General features: G+C 32.4%; 1 protein-coding gene and 1 non-coding gene across 2 annotated transcripts in view; both read left to right on the top strand.

Annotated features, from left to right (window-relative positions):
- LOC145292744 (protein disulfide-isomerase TMX3-like) overlaps positions 1–15300 on the top strand; it is a 252942-nt gene that overhangs the window by 104710 nt on the left and 132932 nt on the right. The gene's annotated exons all lie outside the window — the stretch shown is intronic.
- LOC145243547 (U6 spliceosomal RNA) lies at positions 3366–3471 on the top strand. The gene has a single exon (XR_013862901.1). It is a non-coding gene; the product is annotated as a U6 spliceosomal RNA (small nuclear RNA).

The raw sequence follows: 15300 nt of genomic DNA, 5'->3' as shown, positions 1-15300 counted from the left end.
ACCCTATAAACCGTGTCTTTATCACAATACGTTATGTCTCAATTTTCTTCCTCCTCCTCTTCAGTAAAATAATCAAAATGAGTGTCTGGCACGACTGTACACTCCTTCAGCCACAACAATACTCTTATAATAACCTCTAATACAAAATGAATATTTCCATTGGATTCCACATAACATTTTTGTGTGATCTTAGTATGGAGCTTTATTTCTAATTACAAAACCTTAATAAACTAACGGACACTGATAAAAATGTGAAGCCTTTCCAATTAATATTGGAAACCCAAAAGTAATGTTTAACAAAAGGAGTGTGTGCAAAATATAGTCTCTATAATTGACAAATTTTAGGCTTTAGTATCTACTCTAGTTTTGTATTTAGGTTGGGTTAGTTGATTAGTTAGTTAAGTGATAGAAGATAGGATTTGACGTGAGATTTAAGTTGCTGAGTCTGCTCAAGTAAAAATACATGTAATAATGTAAGCTGATAAATAGGGGCCTGCAAACCTCTGTAGAGATGGTCCAACCCAAAGCAACTCTTAGTTAAAAAATAAAGAAATAAACGTACATATACTTAAGTAAAATATGTTCTAAGCAAAAATCATTGTCTTTTTGCACGAATATGTCAGTAGCCTATCTCAAAGAAGGAATCAAATTTATTTGGCTCATCTTGTTCTCTCTTGGATGTCTGTTTGTCGGTATTTTTAACATATGCAACATTGTGATTGCTTAATGAACATAGATGATTATCCATGTAAAATAGCAGTGTTTAGTTTAAAGTTTCTCTTACTAAAAAATATCTATGGCCGGATAGATTATATAATCAATGAAATTCTTTTTTTTATTATGTGAATAACACAGATTGAAAGATTTTGTCACTCAGTGAACAGGCAGAATCAAATATTGATTTCGCAGATAAAATCGTTTTTATGTCTGATGGTAAGAAATCCACAAGATAACTTTATGTAGTAGATAATGAAGTCCCATAAGAAAAGCAGTCGTCTTCTCTTTTTTGTTTATTTTCTTTTTTCAAACTGTTTGATACCCTTCCTTCATTCCGTTTGTGATTTTTCAGGAAAAGAATTGCAAAGCAAGTGAATTTATGAAGTTTTTTTTTTTACCATCTGTTTTTTGAATTCCCTTGATTAGAATCTTGATGAAATCTGTTAAAATTCCCATCATTGTTCTTCTGTTGTGCTATAGCAGTTATAGTCCATTCTTCTTCTCATAACAGATCTTTTGTTGCATGTGTAACCAGTTAACAGCTGTTGTGTTTTGTTGATATCCTAACAAGGCTGTTGCCTTTCTCTCTCTTTTTTTTTTTTTTTTTTTTTTTTACAAGCGAGTCTTCACTTATCAAGGTTCAAAAGCCACCCAGGGATAAGTTATTCACGAGATTAGTAATAATGGTTGTAACTTGTCAGAAAGTGACTATTTAAGAGGATGGTCCAACAAGAATTTGTTTACACTGATCTTGAAAATAGTAATGTTATAGCCAACCGAGAATCAGTCTCATGGTACTGTTTCCCAGACGAGCAGTATTGTTGATAGCCGTATTATTTCTCTTCCTTTCTTTTTCTCTATCTTATGGTTCTCTAATAGTAGTTGGGATAGTGTAATAATTAAAAGCACTGATAACATTCTTTGCTCTATGGCATCAGTTTCTTTTGTAGTTTTATTTCATACAGTCATATATTTATTACATACATAAGTATTAAGCTTCTCTTTGCCTTGTTCCCTAGGAGAGTTCTGTAAAACACACTGAATCTGTTCAGACCACCATCCAAAGAGAATGATTTCATTAGCTTATTTGTTATATGTCACATGAGACTTCCAGTCATGACGTCATCTCTTGAACACGTTGGCTTAAATTTCTTATTTATGCCTCTAGCAGAATTTTCCACTTTTTACTTAATCCATCTTCATTTTCAAAATTCCATTTCTACATCATCTTAACACTCTCATCACCATATTAATGCACTTGTTCTTTTAAAATTAAAATTTTATTTTAAAACACTAAAATATTCCCAAATCTTGATATTTTCTTTGATGTTTTGGAATAAATTTTTTATTTTATAAACAATGGCTTGTAATTTTGAAATACTTGAAAGAAAACATAACAAAAAACAAAAACAAACAATTTTGATTTATGCATTGGTCAGGTGATACACCCATTAATTATGTTATATATGAGAATGATATGGATGTGTGATGTGAGTCTAAAAAATAGGCTTAGAGCTGATGAATTCAAAGTAAAATTAAATCTGAACAGTACAGAAAGATATATCTAGAACAGGAGACTTTGTTGGTTTGGTCACATTGACAGAATGGATGACAATGCTTGAGTTGATAGATGTAGAACAGTTGAGATAACAGGATCAGTTAGTAGGGGAAAGCCAAGAAAAACATGTGAGAAAATAATAAGGACAGATTTCAGAGAAAAAGGGATAAATAAAGATCTGACTAGACATAGGTCTGTTTAGAAGTCAATTTCTTAAAATCGTTCAACACATACCAGTATGTAAAACAGCCGTTAAATGTTTGTCTTTTTTATGCTGTCATTCAGCTATAAATTCATACTCTGTTTGCCAGTATCTACACTGCTATAATTGTTTTTTTTTTTATGTATCAATATTCATATTAGAAACCCTTTTTTCTGTTCATTTAAAAAGAAAATACAACTTTGTTATATATGGTTCATGCAATTGCCTTCATCTGCAAAAGATCTAGCTAATTTGCATATACTTTTAAACATTCATTTTAATTAATTCCCTAGTAGTTTTTTCAGTTTTCTTATGGGATGATCATCTTTAGTTAACTATTATGTGTAATTATATTCATGCAGATATTCTACATGATTTATACTTGCGTAATATTTGCGTAAAAAGGTTATAGTAAACACAAACCTTTTTCTATATATATTTATGTATGTGTATATTTGTTTTAAAAATTTTGCCTATCAAACTCCTCTGTCAGTTTTTAGTCTACAGACATGAAACTTATATGTAGGATATTTGAACCTATGCGAAACTTTATATTTGGCTTTTAACCAGGGAAAATTGGTGCAAAAGTGTGAAAATGGAATTTGCGAGGTGAAGGTCGAGCAACGGCATTACGAATATGTATGCATAACGTAGTAGCTATTGGTTCATGTTTTAATTTTTAGCCTTGCAGCAAACATGTCTTCATAGCTGAGGCATTAACGTCAAAGGAAAAAGTAAATCATAAGCTAAATGTCTTGGTTTCGAGTCTGTGTTGGCACACAAGTTATTTTTTAAAAACTTTTAAAATCATTCCTATATATTGGGTTCAGTATTATAATATAATAAATACAAAATATTATATTTAAGTGTATTTTATGGCCGGGCAATGCCGGGCGGCCTGCTAGTATATACTTAAATTGGACCGATACGGGTAAGATTAGCATAGCCCCTGTACAAGGATGACAGTCAAATTCGTGCAACGTTCCATATTTTTTTGTACAAGCGACTGGGGACGGCTTGTGAATTTAATATATCCTAGAACCTTCCTCTTTCAAAGGAAGCTGGTTCAATCCAATAGAGTTGCTGTTTTTTAAATTGCTGCTTTTTTTTTTTTTTTTTTTCTTTTGCTGCTTTTTAAATTGCCATAGCAGCATTAAAAAAAAATTCTTTCGTTTTCTTTTCTTTCTATTTAAGTATCTTTACTTTTTCTTTTCTCTCACTTTTTCTTCTTTTTCTTTTTAATCATTTAAATAAAAGTTCATGTTTCAAACTTGACATGCCAGATTAATTGTAGATAAAATGGCGTTTACCGTTAGTATATCAAAACCTCACAAAATTATTTGTAATGTTGCACGAGTGCCTGTCATTGCTGGAGTGTCAAATAACTGAATTACACTCAAACGGTTGAGTTTTCTGATAAATATCTTTATCCTCTGGACTTACTTGTAAATAAACCACTTATAAAACCTAATATGTGACAAAAAAAAAAAAAAAAAATTAAATGTCTAAAAAGAAAATGTGAGACTCATAAAATAAAACAAAGTTAATTGTTATTAGAATTTAAACTCGTACCTCTGTTTCATATTCCTTGAAGTAAATTGTAGATATTTTCACAACTGACTGCTTTTATTTTCTTCTGTATTTTTCCTTACTTAGCAAATGTTTTGTTTAATTTTTTTACTATATCAATTTTTGTTTAAAATTTATTCATTTGTTTCTTTTTTCTTCATATGTGTTGGATTATGCTTAAAATATTATTAAATTAAAGCCTCTGGATTAAAAATTTTTTTTTTTTTTTTAAGAATATGAATGAAGTCATAAAGGAGAAAAAAAAAAGAAAAGAAAAAGGATACCTACTGAATGCAAATCCTTAAGTATTCTATAAATAAATCGACTCTATTGAAACACTGGCAGACTTGTTCACCATGATTGACCGGTGTTCAGCAAGGTTGACTGAGGACAGAGCATCAAAATATCTTCCATGATACAATCGTTTATCTTAGATGATTAACATAGAACTATCCTGAGGTCAGCTAGAAATCCATGTGAAAAGTAGACAGTAATTAGATTAACCATGTGAAGTAATAGAGATTTGAAAATTGGAATTAAATTGAGTTGAGGTACTAAAGGGTCGTTATTATGATAATAATTGATGTACAGAGATATTAGCAGTTAAGATTTGGGAGTTATTTTGTAAATTTTTTTTATGGAAATCTCTTCAGACAAAGCATGAAGCCACTTAATGTAAGTGGCTAAAAACATACTTCAATAAGTGTTAGATGGATAGATTCCAACCCAGAAAACAGCAATTCTTTCCCCTTTATCAGAAACAATGCTCATGGAATGTGAGAAATGACAAAATAGAGGACACAGGAGTTATGAGGCTGTCAAACGTAAACCAAAAATCAACTTTCTACTCTAGATTCTTTTATGAGCAGTTATGGTCCAAAGTTTTGAATAAATATTATTTTTTGCTAGAACGTATCTGGACCTCTGTGTCAAATTCAATTATTATTATCCCGTGGAAAATGATGACATTGTTTCAAGACGAAATAATTTTTGCTTTCATTAACGACACAATTTCGTTGACGTCGTCTTAGCTCAGTTGCTTAGAGCGCAGCCTCATTATCTAAAGGTTTTGGGTTCAAATCGTGGTGTGAGATGTCTTCTTTTTTTTTTTTTTTTCGATTTTTTAAAATTTTAATATTGAAACAGGGTTATTTAAGCCAATTTTCACATGTTTTTTATTTTTTTTAGTTTTTATTTTTCAGATTTTTTAACGAAGTTTTAACATTCGTTTTTCTTTTTCGCGTTTTCTTTTTAGGTTTTTCCGATTTTTACATTTAACATCGTTTATTTGCCTTACGTTAGTTTTTTTTGTGTTTTCTTTTAAAATATTTGCTTCGCTTATTCTTATGTTTAGATTAACACCACACCCCCCCAACCCCGCCCGAGCACACACACCTCGAAACACCCGGGCAACGCCAGGTACCCCCTGCTAGTTTTGTAATAAAGGGGTTATAAAAACATGCAAAACTGTTCATCAAATGTTTTATTGGGTGCAAGTACGCATTTTCTATTTTCATTTTGGAGGAATATAAAATAATTCTTGCTTTTGTTAACGTTTCTAGTTTCTCTTGCAAACAAATTACTTGATATATTTTTTTAAATTTTGTTTTCTGGAAATTTGAATTTTTCTATTTTCGATTTTGTGTTTAGACTTTTTAAAATTTAGGAAATATTTATAGCAATTACATTATGGAATGATAGTAATGACTGGCCATGGGCAGAAAGAAAGACTGTTTTTTTTTTTTAATTATTATTATTCAACTTTTGTTTAATCAGCCTGATTAAAGAAAAAAACAATTTTTAGATTTGTTTCCAAGACTTTAACAAGTATTGAATAGTTCATAAGTACCCAGCTTGCATCTATCTATGAAAATCAAACTAACATTTTTTTTATTATATTTTTATGAAAGATCCTAATAATTTTGAGCCACATGTTTCTCCATCTCTTTTGTACACTAACCCAGTCTAATAGCATTAAACTAGCAGTGACATATGCCTTCAGTTAGCTACTCTCTGGCTATTTTACACCATACTCCCAACAAAACTTTGTACATAACATTGATATTTAAAAAAAAAAAAAAAAAAAACTCATTTCAGAAATGCATTACACATTTTGAATTCTAATCACTATGATTCGTTTGAAAAAAAAAAAAGAACAAAAACATTACTTTCACATCATAATTGCATCACATTTCTTTTGAATTCTAATGTCTATTTCATTTGAAAAAAAATATTTTCTCATTACAAACGCACCAAATATTTTCAAATATTGTACTTGTGTATTATTTTTCCAAGTCAATTATCTTGAGAAAGTCTTGAAATAAAGATGAAACGTTGGTGAATATATAAATAATTTTACCGAATATAATATTTTCCAATAAACCGTTGTTGTATCCATAATTTTCATTACACTAACAATATGCATTCAGCCTTTTTCACTCATTCTTTTTTTTGTATTATGTTTTCCTTCTACTGGCTTCTTCCTAACACTGTTCTAGTTGTCCTGGGTTGAACACAAAACTACAGGTCCTAATTTGAGTGCTTTCAGGAGCATAAAGTCACTCCTTAGTTGCTATTACTCTCAAGTTCATTCTGATTCAGAGTGATTGTAGTGGATTAAATAGAATCTATCAAGAGTCTGTTTTACAAAATATACACTACCTACAAAACAAATTAATATAAAAACCATACATGAATAAATATTTGAAAATAAGAACTCTAAGCATAACAATTTTTACCAAAAGACGATACTTTGTATTACATAACTCAAAAAGAATTTCTTTGAACTACTTTTTCATCTTCACAAAGTTTTGGCTGATATCATCTCAAACCTTCTTCAGATGTCTTTTTTCGAACTTGGGAATCTTTGTCAAACTTAGAAACCTGTATGGAATTTCAAATTGAACCTATTATTTAATCCACAGGAGTAGATTGGTCTCGTTCTATCAGACATGATCATGTAGAAGTTTTAATTATTATACTACTATTGTTTTCCTCAATATTGATATGTCTATATTAACTACATTTCATCTGATGTGACCTCTGACCTTCTTCAGATATATTGTTCATTTATGTATGGTGATGTTTTCGCCATATTTTAATATAAATGGTTTGCATTATTTGGATTATTTGAACTACTGTTCTCATCTTGAGTGTTATTTTCACAATGTTTCAACTAATGTAATTTCTGACTTTCTTCAGGTGTATCTTGTCCAACTCGGCAATCTTTTTGTCAAACTCAGGAATCTTTATGGAATTTCAAATGGAACCTTTTATTTAATTTACCAGGGTAGCATGCTCTTGTTCCATCAATTATGACCGGATAGAAGTCTTAAGTAATTTGCAATGATATTCTTAGTATCGCTAAAGAGTAAACCTTCAACCTTCAGAAGAGTGTGTAAGGATTGCAATGTCACTGATAAAGTAGTCAGTAAGATTCAGTTGTAAGTGTCACCCTTAACTTAAAAATTAGTGGGGCAGATTGCTGAAACAATCTTTCACTTGGTGATACAAGCACTAAGTAAAAGATTCTTATAAAATATTGAGATAACCTGCCCAACTAAATGAAACCATAGATTTAGAGGAGGACAGAGGAAGGCACATGATCAAACATAGTAGAAATATGAACATCAACCTTTAGGACTTGAGATAAAACAAAAAGACAACATAAAATAATGATTCAACTCTTCATAAAAAAAAAAAAAAAATCCATTTGCTTACTAAATGGAAAGACTATTTTGTTTGAAGATGTAAATCCAGTCTTGGTTTGTTTATCTGCCGTTCCAGTAGAATCCTTCCTCTAAACAGGATTGTCATACAACATTTTAATTTGCTGATGTTGGTGGTGGCCTTCAGTGTATAAGACTGCCGCATGGAGGACAGAGGGCTAGAGTATAAGGCAGTGAAAGTTACTTGAATTTTAAAAAGTAGTTCAATTCGCGGGGGAAGTAAATTGTATTGTAAACTCGTGGAGAAGAAAGTTTATTTTTAATATTTTAACCTGAAGAAAATCAAATTTAACAATTGCATCTTTTACTAAATTTTTTTTATTTTTATTTTTTATTTTTTACATGGGGATCACTACTTATCAAGGCCTGGAAGCCACTCGGGGATAAGGATTATTTTGTGTACAATAATCAATGGGATAATATCGTAGTAATAGTTGGTATTGGAGATTTGATAAAGTGTCTTACTTAAGGGGGCGATTAATCAGGAATTTGTTTATGTTGGACTTGAAGACGTCCAAGTTGTAGCCAGGTGGGAAACAGGCAAACGGAAGAGAATTCCACAGGCGTGCACATCTAAGAAAGAAGCCTTGTTCATGGAATCTACGTTTTGATTTAGGTATGCAAGTAATAAGAGTGGACATTATTTGAATTTTGTTTATAATGATAAGAATTTCGTGGACTACACTCTACCCCCCCCCAAAAAAAAAACAAACTAACAATAAACTTGATACTACTTAAGCTATAGTGTCCTGACTGAATGCTATCTGATTACAAAGGAAATTCATTGGTCATATCAATAGGTATGGATATTAAAAAAAGAAATGCTTACTTTACTTGATAAAATTCCTGGAAGCGGAGACTTTGGGAAATAACGAACAATATTGTCTTGCAATACTTCAACACCTTGGCCAAATAAAAAAAAAAAAATTAACGGCTAGCAGGACCTGTGGAAATTCCACAGCGGGCTCATTCATATGTAATATATTGATGTTAGCATTTTGTAGATGTTCAGCGTAAACGGAGATGCTCTGATATTATTGTAGCTGTTTTTGTTAAAATTGTAAAAGTATTTATCTAAGCTAACAGGGACGCCCGGCATAGCCCGGTCATAAAGTATGCTTAAATATAATATTTTAATTTTTGCAGACTTTGTATAAATTATTATAGAGTAAATGTTCTATCAATTTATATAAATTATAAAGTTGTGATTTAAAAAATAACGAAAATATATCCATATGACTTGGGTGCATCAGTTTGAATTGAAACCAAAACTTATGAAGAATTCTTGGTAAAATTATTTATTACAAAAAATAGAAGTCCATAACTATTAAATGACTGATATAAGTGTGATACAGCAATAACACACACGCTATCGTATTAATATATAGATAATTCCATCCATGCATTTACTATTAAAGACATTTGGAAAACTATAATCACTGATGTGTGCATAAAATTTTGCATGTAATCAACCAACCAATAAAAAAATATATGAATGTTTGAGAAGAGGACTGAGGTGCAGGCAATGGAAAAATTTAAGTGGTTTGTAGCATCTCTGAAAAACTAAAATGACAAAAGTTCAAAGAACCAGTTTCTGGATTAAAGTCCTCTTTTATACAGGGTGGAACAATAAATTTGTCGCCCTAAAGAAAACAACACTACAACTTTATTTTAGAACTTATTGAAAAAAATCAATTCCGGTAACTTGATTATGTAGTAGAGCTGACATCTATTCGATGTAGCTGCCTTCAGCCTCAATCACTGCCTTGATACGTGTCTGGAACTGGGAGCATGCCTTTTCCACAAACGCCGGCGATCAGGCTGGCTTTGGTGTCGTGGAAGATCATGTTGGTGATGTTTTTGATGCATGTCCAACGGGTTCAGGTCGGAGGAGGAGGCGAGGGGGGCAATGAGAGAAGGATACACGGTCGTAGCACTCCTTCTGAAGCCAAGCCTGGTTCTTTTTGGACTTGTGGGCCGGCACGAAGTCCTGCTGCCACACTCAAGGTCTGTCAGTGGCCGCCTGATTGCACTAGAGGATCACCATACTTTTCAGCACATCCAGGTTCACTTTTAGTGTTGACTTTCAAGCCAACTTTGAAGACATGAAGTGGCATGATCTGGCCCTCACTTGAAACCACACCAAATACCATGGCTGGAAACTTCCTTGAGCTGTGCCTTCAAGTGTTGAACCATCCAAATTTGCATTTTGAGGGTGCTGGCAATGGTCCTGTTGTCATAACTTGGATCAGTAGAGAGCATGAGTTGTATAGCGGTGCATCTTCGATCTTGCTTGTTGAACATTGTTACTTTTAGACATGATAGAAGGCTCCAATTGCTGTTGGGATTTGTAGACAACTGCCAATTAAATGGTCTGCAACAAAAAAAGAAAACCGGTTTTCATCAAACAGAAATGGAATCATGTTGTCTTTTCTAGGACGACAACTGTATAATCAATAATTTGATAAACAGAAGGTGGAATCCATTTTTATAAACTCTCAAATGTATTTGTAATAATAAAATAATTTAAAAAAAAAAAAAGTGATTCTTGGTCGAATCTCAAATGCCATTGGTTTACATAAGCAAACGTTAAAATATGCAGCCACATTACACTTAATTATGCAAGTTTAATGACTAGTGTGAACTAGTGTATCATGATTTAGATCCTGTGGATGAAGAAATAAAATGTCGCTGAGACCTGATTTTCGTAATCTCAAGAAACATAGCTAATGATTTTACCCAATGCCCTAATCAAATATATTTTAAGATGATTTGAATCAAGATACGAACTTTAGGAAAGTCTGATAAACTTTGTAAAAGTTTAGATCTTAATTAAAAAATTTTTTTTTCAAATTACCAAAGTTTAAAATTTAACTGTGCTTATAAACCTGGTTGTATATTTTTTATTGCATTTTCACCCCAAACAAGGCACATTGCCACTTTGTTGTATCAGGGACATAAGCATCAGGGGTACTGTGTAGGAAGTTGGGCAGCAAGATATCGGTTCATGTTACACTTGAACTTCTGCATGTCAGTACAGTCGGGGAAGCAGGGACCCGGAAGGGAATTCCGAAGTCGAGCTGTACTGGAGTAGAAGGCTCTCTTGCATCTCTACAGTGAATGGGTGGGATTTAGCTGCTTGTCGGGTTTGTTGGGGTATTTACATCGAGGGGGCACAAGTGCTTGCATTTCGTCAGAGCATTCACCGTTAAAGTACTTGTAGAACAGGCAGAGGGATGCAACATTTCGTCGATGTGACAGAGGCTGAAGTTTAGCTGACAGTTCAGGAGCTATCAGATTGGTGATTCTCTTTTGAACCTTGTCTAGGAGCGAGAGACTAGTGGCAGATGCACCAGCCCAAATATGACAACAATACTCCATACATGGGCGAATGGTGGCCTTATAGAGATATAGTATACTTTTAGGCATTAATAGCTTTCTAGTATGGTAGAGAGAACCCACCTTCTTCGCAGCGGTCCTGGCAATGTTCTCAATGTAATTGTTCCAACTCCTGTTTCCTGTGAACGTTAGGCCGAGGAGTTTAAAAGATGTACTTTCAGATAGTCATTGGCCATTACTATTGGTGGTAGGGAAGGTTTCTTGTAATTATTGAAGGAAACAAGTTTAGTCTTGGCAGTACTGATCCATTTTTGTCCCCATTCCACTATGGATCGGAGGTCTTCCTCTAGTGTTTCTGCCATTCCTTTAGATATGTGTTCATTTGTTTTCCTGCTGTGTCTGTTATAGAGCGTGGTGTCATCAGCATATATACCCATCTCACAGACAATTTTGTCTGGGAGGTCATTTATGAATATTAGGAATAAGAGGTCCAAGGATAGACCCCTGAGGTACTCCCGCATTTATATCATTATTTAGATGTATGACCATCGAGGACAACCTGGATTTTTCTCTTATCTAAGAAGGATCTAATTATGTTATGTATTCTTCCAGTGATGCCGTATGATTTGATTTTCTGGAGAAGACCCTCATGCCATACCCTGTCAAAAGCTTTAGATATATCTAGAGTTACTGCTCTACCCTCCCCTGCTTTGTCCAGTGAATGGTATATACGTTCAGAGATTACAGTTAGGATGTCTGTTGTGGAACGGGCTTGCCTAAATCCATATTGTTGGTTAGTCAGAAGTTTAGCATCTGTAAGGTGATGAACTAGAGCTTGGTTAATTATGGTCTCAAATATTTTGCCGAAAAGTGGGAGGCTAATGGGGCGATAATTTACTGGGTTAGTTCTTTCGCCAGAATTCTTGAAAACTGGCACTAGAGAAGCAGTTTTCCAGCAGGCAGGAAAGCAAGATTCATTAAGGCATTTATTGTAAAGTTTGGAGAGAACTGGAGCTACTTCGGCGGCACACTTTTTTAATCGCACAGCCGGGATAAGATCAGGTCCACATGCTTTTGCAGTGTCAAGCTTTCTTATAGTAGCATGCACCTGAGCAGGGGTGATTTTCAGATAGTCTAGTGTGGCGTTTGTCCACAAAGGAAAGTCAGGGAGGGGGTGGTTAGCAGAGTCCAGTGTAGAGTTGGAGGCAAACCATCTGGCAAGCATGATAGCCTTCTCAGTTGCAGAGCAAACAACCTCATGATTGTTGGATAGTGGGGGAATTGTTGATTGCTCATTATTTACTACACTGTTGTAGATTTTCCAAAAGTCTCGGGTTCCTAATTTCTGTGCTTCAATGCGTTTTTTGGTGGTTTCAGTAAATTCTCTCTTAGCTGTCGCTATTTCTTTCTTACAGTTATTTCTGGCTTCTATGTACTCCTGTCTGTTTGAACTGGACTTATGTCGGTTAAATTTGTGGACGCATGCTGCCTTTGTGCTATGACAGCTGCATAAGTAGAAATGAACCATTGGGGAGAGTGGGGTTAACTTAAAAGTTCGAAAATTATCAACTGCATTTTTTTTTTTCTTTTGTAAGAACGTTGATGTAAAAAAAGCATTTTAGAAATGTCAAATGTAAGAAAATAAGTTCTATGAAGGTTGAAGTGAAGAATGAGAATTATATTTCAAAGGTTTCTTAATCATATTTCAGAATTTTTTTTGGATGATGATTGATAATTTGTATTATTTGCATTATTTAAATTCATGTTCTCATATTGGATGTTATTTTCACAACGTTTTGGCCAAACGTAACCCCCAATCTTATTCAGGTATGTTTTGTTGAATGCAGGAATTGTTATATTGAACTTGGAAATCTGTACAGAATTTTGAACTAAACCCTTTATTTAATTCATGGGGTTGTTTTTGTTTTGTTAACCATGACCAAGTAGAAAACTTAAGAATAAGAACAATAGTTTGAATATTTCAACTAATACAAAGTTTCTTGGTCATATATATATATATATATATATATATATATCAGAGTTCTGAGATATATATATCTGAGTTCTGATGAATCAAATATTGTGCTGTAAAATAATGTCTCCATGTATGTGGTGAATCCTATGAGTTTTTTTCTTAAGATTATTGCATATATACTCTATAATAAGTAAAAGATTTTGTTTTTAATTTTTTGTTATGATTTTACAAACTTTAAAAGATTTACATTTTCTTTTTATTAATATCAACATTTTTGCTTCACCATATCCTTTTTATTCTAAAGAAAAAAATTACAAAACAAAAGAACTCTCCGACTTTTTTTTTTTTGAGGAACACATATGTCTGATCAGTATTTTTGGTGAATTTCTGCTATCCAACGAAATGCGTGTAAGACATACTATATTTGTGAATAAAATACTATGAGTATGAAATAAATACATCTTCTGCTTTGGGAATTGTAACTAACGATCTCTCTATCTATCTCATATTAATGGGAAAAGTATGCTTTTTTTAATTATACTCCACCCTTTATTTATACCGATCCTTTTATTTATAAAGCTTGATGTATGTTAAATTCAACAACAGAGCATATACAAATGGATGACAAAACAGCTGTATTCCAAATTCCAAGATTTTATTCATCTTATCATTTTTTTCTTTCAACATGTCAGAATTTCTGTATCTTTTTTACAGCACCTGTTTCTGTTTCGTAATGCAGAAACAATCAGTTATTAGTCTGTCAATTGAATTTTTTTTCTGCATTGACTCATCAGAAAAATTGGAACGGTTTCACTTTAAAAAGAAAAAGGATTGGGCATGATCACATAAAGTAGAAAAAATTTGGAAGAATAGTTACGTGTTATTGAAGCCATATTTAATTTAATAAAAGATCTCTTCTATTACTACTGTTTGCTTGTCTTGTGGCAGCCATTGCATCAACTGAGATTAGTTGTACCAAAAAGTGTGGACTGTTCTACACAAGGCCTTCACTACTATTAACAAATCATCTGTGTGGATTTCAGACAACTTGGTTACCTGAACCTCATACATTGTGATTTGATGAGAAAGTATATATATATATATATATATATATATATATATATATATATATGAAAAAGGAACAAACCAAGTTATATGTTCAAAAAATAAAATAGAATTATTATTATTGGTATTTTATTTTATTCAATTTAATCATTTTGAGGAAGTCTTGAAATAAAGACGAAACGCTGAACATATAACATGTTAATTTTTATGACATTAATCCATCTTATCAATCATATAACACAAACCAATGAAAACTAAGGGAAATAATTCTTATTGAAACTACGCAAGAAATATTTATTAATTTAACAAACAATTTTTTTTTCATATTCAAATTTGTACATTTATTTTATGGCTCAATTTGATGATGTAACAAATATCTAATTACAATAAAAACTAAACTTAACAAAAAGTACACATGATCCCTATTCCTGATGCACAAGTTATTCATCTTGGTGATTTTTCCAATGTCTCCCTTCATTGACTGACTGGAGGACTTTCTTAACATGACTGTAAAGTTCAGGAAAATTTGAAAAACCCTGCGTCGTCAGCAATAGCTACTTCATTTTTAATATAAAAATACCTGCAACTAAATAATTGGCTTCAGAAAACCACTTTTTTCTTTCTTTATAAACTTTTTAAAAAAAATTTTTCGCGGAAAGTTTTAAAATTAATTTTTGCTTTCAGCGTTGAACAAAAAAGGATTTCAGATCAAAGACTTTTGGCACTGATGGAATAAACATTCATGTTGGAGGTGGGGGTTAAAAAGGAGGGCATGTTTTTTTTTTTTTTTATTCTTTAGCCAGTCTACAAGGATTTCTGCCAATGTCTTTTGATCTTCTAAAGCACCAACTCTTTTAATGGTTTTCTGTGCCACATTTTCAGAGTCTCAAAGAAAATGTCTTGTAGGCATTGGAAACCAAGGAGAAGCACAAGTGGGCAGATCTGTTTGAATTCTTCCTTTTTCTTTTTTTTTTTGTAAACTAAAATTGTTTTTTTTTTTCTTCTAAACCATAAGGAATTCCATCATTATTCATATTTCTTTCTTCTGACAACTGTCCTCATTTAACATTGATATTTTAAACTTTTTTTTACTATGTTTCGATGTAATCTCTTACCTTCTTTGGGTGTATATATGTACAATGATATT

Source organism: Euprymna scolopes, chromosome 2 (assembly GCF_053919585.1).
Source record: "Euprymna scolopes isolate OS-2025 chromosome 2, ASM5391958v1, whole genome shotgun sequence".
NCBI classification, from domain to species: Eukaryota; Metazoa; Mollusca; class Cephalopoda; order Sepiida; family Sepiolidae; genus Euprymna; species Euprymna scolopes.
Note: the sequence above shows the minus strand (reverse complement) of the source record. Positions and strands in the feature narration are given on the sequence as shown.